The following is a 9,965-nucleotide window of genomic DNA, read 5'->3' as shown; positions in this document are numbered from 1 at the left end:
TAACTGTCATGTACAGTAACTGTCATGTACAGTAACTGTCATGTACTGTAACTGTCATGTACAGTAACCATCATGTACAGTAACCATCATGTCCAGTAACCATCATGTACAGTAACTGTCATGTACAGTAACTGTCATGTACAGTAACCATCATGTACAGTAACCATCATGTAGAGTAGCCATCATGTACAGTAACCATCATGTACAGTAACCATCATGTACAGTAACCATCATGTACAGTAACTGTCATGTACAGTAACCATCATGTACAGTAACCATCATGTAGAGTAACCATCATGTACAGTAACTGTCATGTACAGTAACCATCATGTACAGTAACTGTCATGTACAGTAACTGTCATGTACAGTAACCATCATGTACAGTAACTGTCATGTACAGTAACCATCATGTACAGTAACTGTCATGTACCTTAACCATCATGTACAGTAACCATCATGTACAGTAACCATCATGTACAGTAACCATCATGTACAGTAACCATCATGTACAGTAACCATCATGTACAGTAACTGTCATGTACAGTAACCATCATGTACAGTAACTGTCATGTACAGTAACCATCATGTACAGTAACCATCATGTACAGTAACCATCATGTACAGTAACTGTCATGTACAGTAACTGTCATGTACAGTAACCATTATGTACAGTAACTGTCATGTACAGTAACTGTCATGTACAGTAACCATCATGTACAGTAACTGTCATGTACAGTAACCATCATGTACAGTAACTGTCATGTACAGTAACCATCATGTACAGTAACTGTCATGTACAGTAACTGTCATGTACAGTAACCATCATGTACAGTAACTGTCATGTACAGTAACTGTCATGTACAGTAACCATCATGTACAGTAACTGTCATGTACAGTAACCATCATGTACAGTAACTGTCATGTACAGTAACCATCATGTACAGTAACTGTCATGTACAGTAACTGTCATGTACAGTAACCATCATGTACAGTAACTGTCATGTACAGTAACCATCATGTACAGTAACTGTCATTTACAGTAACCATCATGTACAGTAACCATCATGTACAGTAACCATCATGTACAGTAACCATCATGTACAGTAACCATCATGTACAGTAACCATCATGTACAGTAACTGTCATGTACAGTAACCATCATGTACAGTAACTGTCATGTACAGTAACCATCATGTACAGTAACCATCATGTACAGTAACCATCATGTACAGTAACTGTCATGTACAGTAACTGTCATGTACAGTAACCATCATGTACAGTAACTGTCATGTACAGTAACTGTCATGTACAGTAACCATCATGTACAGTAACCATCATGTACAGTAACTGTCATGTACAGTAACTGTCATGTACAGTAACTGTCATGTACAGTAACTGTCATGTACAGTAACTGTCATGTACAGTAATCATCATGTACAGTAACCATCATGCACAGTAACCATCATGTACAGTAACCATCATGTACAGTAACTGTCATGTACAGTAACCATCATGTACAGCAACTGTCATGTACAGTAACTGTCATGTACAGTAATCATCATGTACAGTAACCATCATGTACAGTAACCATCATGTACAGTAACCATCATGTACAGTAACTCTCATGTACAGTAACTGTCATGTACAGTAACCATCATGTACAGTAACCATCATGTACAGTAACTGTCATGTACAGTAACCATCATGTACAGTAACTGTCATGTACAGTAACTGTCATGTACAGTAATCATCATGTACAGTAACCATCATGTACAGTAACCATCATGTACAGTAACCATCATGTACAGTAACTGTCATGTACAGTAACTGTCATGTACAGTAACCATCATGTACAGCAACTGTCATGTACAGTAACCATCATGTACAGTAACTGTCATGTACAGTAACCATCATGTACAGTAACCATCATGTACAGTAACCATCATGTACAGTAACTGTCATGTACAGTAACCATCATGTACAGTAACTGTCATGTACAGTAACCATCATGTACAGTAACCATCATGTACAGTAACCATCATGTACAGTAACTGTCATGTACAGTAACCATCATGTACAGTAACTGTCATGTACAGTAACCATCATGTACAGTAACCATCATGTACAGTAACCATCATGTACAGTAACTGTCATGTACAGTAACCATCATGTACAGTAACTGTCATGTACAGTAACTGTCATGTACAGTAACTGTCATGTACAGTAACTGTTATGTACAGTAACTGTCATGTACAGTAACTGTCATGTACAGTAACTGTTATGTACAGTAACTGTTATGTACAGTAACCATCATGTACAGTAACCATCATGTACAGTAACTGTCATGTACAGTAACAATCATGTACAGTAACTATCATGTACAGTAACCATCATGTTCAGTAACTGTTATGTACAGTAACTTTCATGTACAGTAACTGTCATGTACAGTAACTGTCATGTACAGTAACCATCATGTACAGTAACCATCATGTACAGTAACCATCATGTACAGTAACCATCATGTACAGTAACCATCATGTACAGTAACCATCATGTACAGTAACTGTCACATACAGTAACTGTCACATACAGTAACGTCGCACGTCATAAACGTCAAAATACAATATACGTCATGTTGACGTATTTCCATGCTGGCTCTCTAGGTGCGTCATGTCTTCTGAAAGATGATTCTGCTGTAAGTAAGGTGAGCTGCTTGTAAGTAATAGAGGATGACTGCAGTATCTCTCTTATCTCATTACTGAGTATCTGTAAATGATAACTTGTGATTAAGTTTCAGTGCAGGGAGGAGTGCCATTGGCTCCCTGATCATGTAAGGTAGGAGCAGCGATACTCGTTGCCACAGTACGTTGTCCGCCTGGCAACTCTGTTGATCACTTGGCAACCTGTCGAGTGATTGATTGATGAAGATTAAGCCCCTCAAGAGGTGGCATGGGCATGAGTAGCCCGTAAAGCAACCTTTGGTCTGTTTGCTAGGTAAGTTTTCCTAACCTAGTTCTGTCCACGTCGCCTAGTTCTGTATCCTCGGAGGCTATAGTTCGTTCATCGTATATTTGTTTTGTTAGGACGTAATTCAATTTTAGAACTCTTTCGATGTAATCGAGTACCACTGCATGTTTTACCAGGGAATGGGATCTATGCATGAGTTACATATACGAAGTTGCATGTTCCGACTGAAACCTTTTTCTTGGTGCCTAAAAGTCATTCGTGTTCCCTAATTTCCGCCTATTTTTGTTGTTTTGTTGTTAGATTCGTTATGTTGTTTCTCCATATGGGTTTTTTCGTTCTGGGTCGAACTCAAGCGAGTTATGTATTTGTCGCTATCTAAGCAGTAGAGCATACATCTATTTCTATTATTTCTAGATATTAAGGCATGTATTGACGTTGATGTATATAAATACTGACTTCTTACTTTCAAGGCCTTACTAATAGGTCCGAGATGCACTTCGTAAATGGATTACCAATAATTATTTGATTGAATTTGCTTCTAGTGTCGCATTTTTATACAGATATAATAATATAGATTTTGATTGCATTAATGTTCAATTGCCAATTTTCAGTCCACATATGAAATTCATTATGGTAATTCTTATAGTCCAACTGTCTTGTTTTGGGTTCATGATGTGTGACAAAATACTTACATTGTCTCACAAATTACTCAATAAGCTCTTTACTTTGAAAAAAATATCATTAATGAATGAAATGAGCAATGTTAGTTACAGGTGAGCGCAGGTTACAGTCCAATGTAGGTCTCAGGACAATGTAGGTCTCAGGACAATGTAGGTCTCAGGACAATGTAGGTCTCAGGACAATGTAGGTCTCAGGACAATGTAGGTCTCAGGACAGTGTAGGTCTCAGGACAATGTAGGTCTCAAGACAATGTAGGTCTCAGGACAATGTAGGTCTCAGGACAATGTAGGTCTCAGGACAATGTAGGTCTCAGGACAATGTAGGTCTCAAGACAATGTAGGTCTCAAGACAATGTAGGTCTCAAGACAGCGTAGGTCTCAAGACAATGTAGGTCTCAGGACAATGTAGGTCTCAAGACAATGTAGGTCTCAAGACAGCGTAGGTCTCAAGACAATGTAGGTCTCAGGACAATGTAGGTCTCAAGAGAATGTAGGTCTCAGGACAATGTAGGTCTCAAGACAATGTAGGTCTCAGGACAATGTAGGTCTCAGGACAATGTAGGTCTCAAGACAATGTAGGTCTCAAGACAATGTAGGTCTCAAGACAGCGTAGGTCTCAGGACAGTGTAGGTCTCAGGACAATGTAGGTCTCAAGACAATGTAGGTCTCAGGACAATGTAGGTCTCAGGACAATGTAGGTCTCAGGACAATGTAGGTCTCAGGACAATGTAGGTCTCAAGACAATGTAGGTCTCAAGACAATGTAGGTCTCAAGACAGCGTAGGTCTCAAGACAATGTAGGTCTCAGGACAATGTAGGTCTCAAGACAATGTAGGTCTCAAGACAGCGTAGGTCTCAAGACAATGTAGGTCTCAGGACAATGTAGGTCTCAAGAGAATGTAGGTCTCAGGACAATGTAGGTCTCAAGACAATGTAGGTCTCAAGACAATGTAGGTCTCAAGACAATGTAGGTCTCAAGACAATGTAGGTCTCAGGAGAGTGTAGGTCTCAAGACAATGTAGGTCTCAAGACTATGTAGGTCTCAGGACAATGTAGGTCTCAAGACAATGTAGGTCTCAGGAGAGTGTAGGTCTCAAGACAATGTAGGTCTCAGGAGAGTGTAGGTCTCAGGACAATGTAGGTCTCAAGACAATGTAGGTCTCAAGACAATGTAAGTCTCAAGACAATGTAGGTCTCAGGACAATGTAGGTCTCAAGACAATGTAGGTCTCAAGACAATGTAGGTCTCAGGAGAGTGTAGGTCTCAAGACAATGTAGGTCTCAAGACAATGTAGGTCTCAGGACAATGTAGGTCTCAAGACAATGTAGGTCTCAAGACAATGTAGGTCTCAGGACAGTGTAGGTCTCAAGGACAGTGTAGGTCTCAGGACAGTGTAGGTCTCAGGACAGTGTAGGTCTCAAGACAATGTAGGTCTCAGGACAGTGTAGGTCTCAGGACAGTGTAGGTCTCAAGACAATGTAGGTCTCAGGACAGTGTAGGTCTCAAGACAATGTAGGTCTCAGGACAGTGTAGGTCTCAGGACAGTGTAGGTCTCAAGACAATGTAGGTCTCAGGACAGTGTAGGTCTCAAGACAATGAAGGTCTCAGGAGAGTGTAGGTCTCAAGACAATGTAGGTCTCAAGACAATGTAGGTCTCAGGACAGTGTAGGTCTCAAGACAATGTAGGTCTCAAGACAATGTAGGTCTCAAGACTATGTAGGTCTCAGGACAATGTAGGTCTCAAGACAATGTAGGTCTCAAGACTATGTAGGTCTCAGGACAATGTAGGTCTCAAGACAATGTAGGTCTCAGGAGAGTGTAGGTCTCAAGACAATGTAGGTCTCAGGAGAGTGTAGGTCTCAGGACAATGTAGGTCTCAAGACAATGTAGGTCTCAAGACAATGTAGGTCTCAAGACAATGTAGGTCTCAGGACAATGTAGGTCTCAAGACAATGTAGGTCTCAAGACAATGTAGGTCTCAGGAGAGTGTAGGTCTCAAGACAATGTAGGTCTCAGGAGAGTGTAGGTCTCAAGACAATGTAGGTCTCAAGACAATGTAGGTCTCAGGACAATGTAGGTCTCAAGACAATGTAGGTCTCAAGACAATGTAGGTCTCAGGACAGTGTAGGTCTCAAGACAATGTAGGTCTCAGGAGAGTGTAGGTCTCAAGACAATGTAGGTCTCAAGACAATGTAGGTCTCAGGACAGTGTAGGTCTCAAGACAATGTAGGTCTCAAGACAATGTAGGCCTCAAGACAATGTAGGTCTCAAGACAATGTAGGTCTCAAGACAATGTAGGTCTCAAGACAATGTAGGTCTCAAGACAGCGTAGGTCTCAAGACAATGTAGGTCTCAGGACAATGTAGGTCTCAAGAGAATGTAGGTCTCAGGACAATGTAGGTCTCAAGACAATGTAGGTCTCAAGACAATGTAGGTCTCAAGACAATGTAGGTCTCAAGACAATGTAGGTCTCAGGAGAGTGTAGGTCTCAAGACAATGTAGGTCTCAAGACTATGTAGGTCTCAGGACAATGTAGGTCTCAAGACAATGTAGGTCTCAGGAGAGTGTAGGTCTCAAGACAATGTAGGTCTCAGGAGAGTGTAGGTCTCAAGACAATGTAGGTCTCAGGAGAGTGTAGGTCTCAGGACAATGTAGGTCTCAAGACAATGTAGGTCTCAAGACAATGTAGGTCTCAAGACAATGTAGGTCTCAAGACAATGTAGGTCTCAGGAGAGTGTAGGTCTCAAGACAATGTAGGTCTCAAGACAATGTAGGTCTCAGGACAATGTAGGTCTCAAGACAATGTAGGTCTCAAGACAATGTAGGTCTCAGGACAGTGTAGGTCTCAAGACAGTGTAGGTCTCAGGACAGTGTAGGTCTCAGGACAGTGTAGGTCTCAAGACAATGTAGGTCTCAGGACAGTGTAGGTCTCAGGACAGTGTAGGTCTCAAGACAATGTAGGTCTCAGGACAGTGTAGGTCTCAAGACAATGTAGGTCTCAGGACAGTGTAGGTCTCAGGACAGTGTAGGTCTCAAGACAATGTAGGTCTCAGGACAGTGTAGGTCTCAAGACAATGTAGGTCTCAGGAGAGTGTAGGTCTCAAGACAATGTAGGTCTCAAGACAATGTAGGTCTCAGGACAGTGTAGGTCTCAAGACAATGTAGGTCTCAAGACAATGTAGGTCTCAAGACTATGTAGGTCTCAGGACAATGTAGGTCTCAAGACAATGTAGGTCTCAAGACTATGTAGGTCTCAGGACAATGTAGGTCTCAAGACAATGTAGGTCTCAGGAGAGTGTAGGTCTCAAGACAATGTAGGTCTCAGGAGAGTGTAGGTCTCAGGACAATGTAGGTCTCAAGACAATGTAGGTCTCAAGACAATGTAGGTCTCAAGACAATGTAGGTCTCAGGACAATGTAGGTCTCAAGACAATGTAGGTCTCAAGACAATGTAGGTCTCAGGAGAGTGTAGGTCTCAAGACAATGTAGGTCTCAGGAGAGTGTAGGTCTCAAGACAATGTAGGTCTCAAGACAATGTAGGTCTCAGGACAATGTAGGTCTCAAGACAATGTAGGTCTCAAGACAATGTAGGTCTCAGGACAGTGTAGGTCTCAAGACAATGTAGGTCTCAGGAGAGTGTAGGTCTCAAGACAATGTAGGTCTCAAGACAATGTAGGTCTCAGGACAGTGTAGGTCTCAAGACAATGTAGGTCTCAAGACAATGTAGGTCTCAAGACAATGTAGGTCTCAAGACAATGTAGGTCTCAAGACAATGTAGGTCTCAGGACAATGTAGGTCTCAGGACAATGTAGGTCTCAGGACAGTGTAGGTCTCAAGACAATGTAGGTCTCAGGACAGTGTAGGTCTCAAGACAATGTAGGTCTCAAGACAATGTAGGTCTCAGGACAGTGTAGGTCTCAAGACAATGTAGGTCTCAAGACAATGTAGGTCTCAGGAGAGTGTAGGTCTCAAGACAATGTAGGTCTCAGGACAATGTAGGTCTCAGGACAGTGTAGGTCTCAAGACAATGTAGGTCTCAGGAGAGTGTAGGTCTCAAGACAATGTAGGTCTCAGGACAATGTAGGTTTCAAGACAATGTAGGTCTCAGGACAATGTAGGTCTCAAGACTATGTAGGTCTCAGGACAATGTAGGTCTCAGGACAATGTAGGTCTCAAGACTATGTAGGTCTCAAGACAATGTAGGTCTCAAGACAATGTAGGTCTCAAGACTATGTAGGTCTCAGGACAATGTAGGTCTCAAGACTATGTAGGTCTCAGGACAATGTAGGTCTCAGGACAATGTAGGTCTCAGGACAATGTAGGTCTCAAGACAATGTAGGTCTCAGGACAATGTAGGTTTCAAGACAATGTAGGTCTCAGGACAATGTAGGTCTCAAGACTATGTAGGTCTCAGGACAATGTAGGTCTCAGGACAATGTAGGTCTCAAGACTATGTAGGTCTCAAGACAATGTAGGTCTCAAGACAATGTAGGTCTCAAGACAATGTAGGTCTCAGGACAATGTAGGTCTCAGGACAATGTAGGTCTCAAGACTATTTAGGTCTCAGGACAATGTAGGTCTCAAGACTATGTAGGTCTCAGGACAATGTAGGTCTCAGGACAATGTAGGTCTCAGGACAATGTAGGTCTCAGGACAATGTAAGTCTCAGGACAATGTAGGTCTCAGGACAATGTAGGTCTCAGGACAATGTAGGTCTCAGGACAATGTAAGTCTCAGGACAATGTAGGTCTCAGGACAATGTGATTCTCAAGACTATGTAGGTCTCAGGACAGTGTAGGTCTCAGGACAATGTAGGTTTCAAGACAATGTAGGTCTCAAGACAATGTAGGTCTCAGGACAATGTAGGTCTCAGGACAATGTAGGTCTCAGGACAATGTAGGTCTCAGGACAATGTAGGTCTCAAGACAATGTAGGTCTCAGGGCAATGTAGGTCTCAGGACAATGTAGGTCTCAAGACAATGTAGGTCTCAGGACAATGTAGGTCTCAGGACAATGTAGGTCTCAGGACAATGTAGGTCTCAAGACAATGTAGGTCTCAGGACAATGTAGGTCTCAAGACAATGTAGGTCTCAGGACAATGTAGGTCTCAAGACAATGTAGGTCTCAGGACAATGTAGGTGTTACGAACCCGACTCCATCGTCGGAGCATAGAGCAATGACGTCAGTGCCTTCTGGGAGTCCGCTCCCGAAACCCCCCACACAATGGACGACGCCATCTAGTGGTGGCAGGATGATACCAGCAAGAGGCGCTAGATTCCTGTCCTGGTCAGCTCGAGAGGTAGCTGGTGCTGACCTTTGGTGAGGTGGGGCCTAGAAAATCAGCGACATCTATTGTAGGAGGAGTTGTATATCTATGTCAGAGTCCGTAAGTGGTATTTCCTAGTGTCCCCAGTACTGGCCAGTTTACTGATGACGTGTCTGTATCCACAGAGGCGACGTAGGGCTGCTGTGGTACGAGGACAATCAGTCTACCCAGGGCAGCCAATATCTCTCTATTCCATTCTGCTTTACGGAAGCAGTGAGCCGCCGCCGAAGAGGAACTGAGTAGTGTTCTACTGTCTGCCTGTTAAGTGGCAGTGACAGAATTCGGTGTATCCCGGGACTGGCTAGAGGAAGAGACGACTGACAGTGAGGTGCTACGGAGGAGTGTAACCAGCTAGTTGCAAGAAGCTCCTGCCAGGGGTTAGCTACCCTTGTATTTGTTCGTGTAGAGGCCCAGCAGCGCGAGGCTGATGTTCTCTGCCAGCACCAGGCTGGAGAGTGATTGTGGGCGTTCACAAGGAGCATCTAGTGAGACTGTGTATAGGCTGGCCCGTGGCTAGGGTAGACTCGTTGGTGTTTCCCAGTACTGGTTGAGGACGGTACTGTGTGTTGAGGAAACACGGAAGCTGACAAGACTACATCGCATGAGCATCGAGGAGCGCTTAGTGTCCTATGAGAGCGACACTTGTGTATATATCAGTGTAGTAATACTTCCTTTATGATTATATTTAAGGTGATGGGAAAGTGATTATATGTGAATATATTGATAATTGATGAAGTGTTATTCACTGCAACTCCCCCATTATGTTTTACTTGCATTACCAAGCTCACTCCTTGAAAGCCACTACTAACTTGGGGTTGGATACCAGAACTTTGGTTCCTCTAGCAAAGAACCCGGTTGTGACCCACTGTGGCCGTAACAGTAGGTCTCGGGACACTGTAGGTCTCGGGACAGTGTAGGTCTCGGGACACTGTAGGTCTCGGGACAGTGTAGGTCTCGGGACAGTGTAGGTCTCGGGACAGTGTAGGTCTCGGGA

The 9,965-nt window shown here is 43.0% G+C and overlaps 1 long non-coding RNA gene across 1 annotated transcript; it reads left to right on the top strand.

Annotated features, from left to right (window-relative positions):
- Window positions 1–2,801: 2,801 nt before the first annotated feature.
- Window positions 2,802–9,706, top strand: LOC138373572 (uncharacterized). The gene is made up of 2 exons (XR_011231184.1): window positions 2,802–2,994; window positions 9,097–9,706. It is a non-coding gene; the product is annotated as an uncharacterized lncRNA (long non-coding RNA).
- The last annotated feature ends 259 nt before the right edge of the window (window positions 9,707–9,965 follow it).

The sequence above is a fragment of the Procambarus clarkii genome, chromosome 5 (genome assembly GCF_040958095.1).
Source record: "Procambarus clarkii isolate CNS0578487 chromosome 5, FALCON_Pclarkii_2.0, whole genome shotgun sequence".
NCBI lineage: Eukaryota > Metazoa > Arthropoda > Malacostraca > Decapoda > Cambaridae > Procambarus > Procambarus clarkii.
The sequence above is the reverse complement of the archived record's forward strand: the minus strand, read 5'-3'. Positions and strand labels throughout refer to the sequence as shown.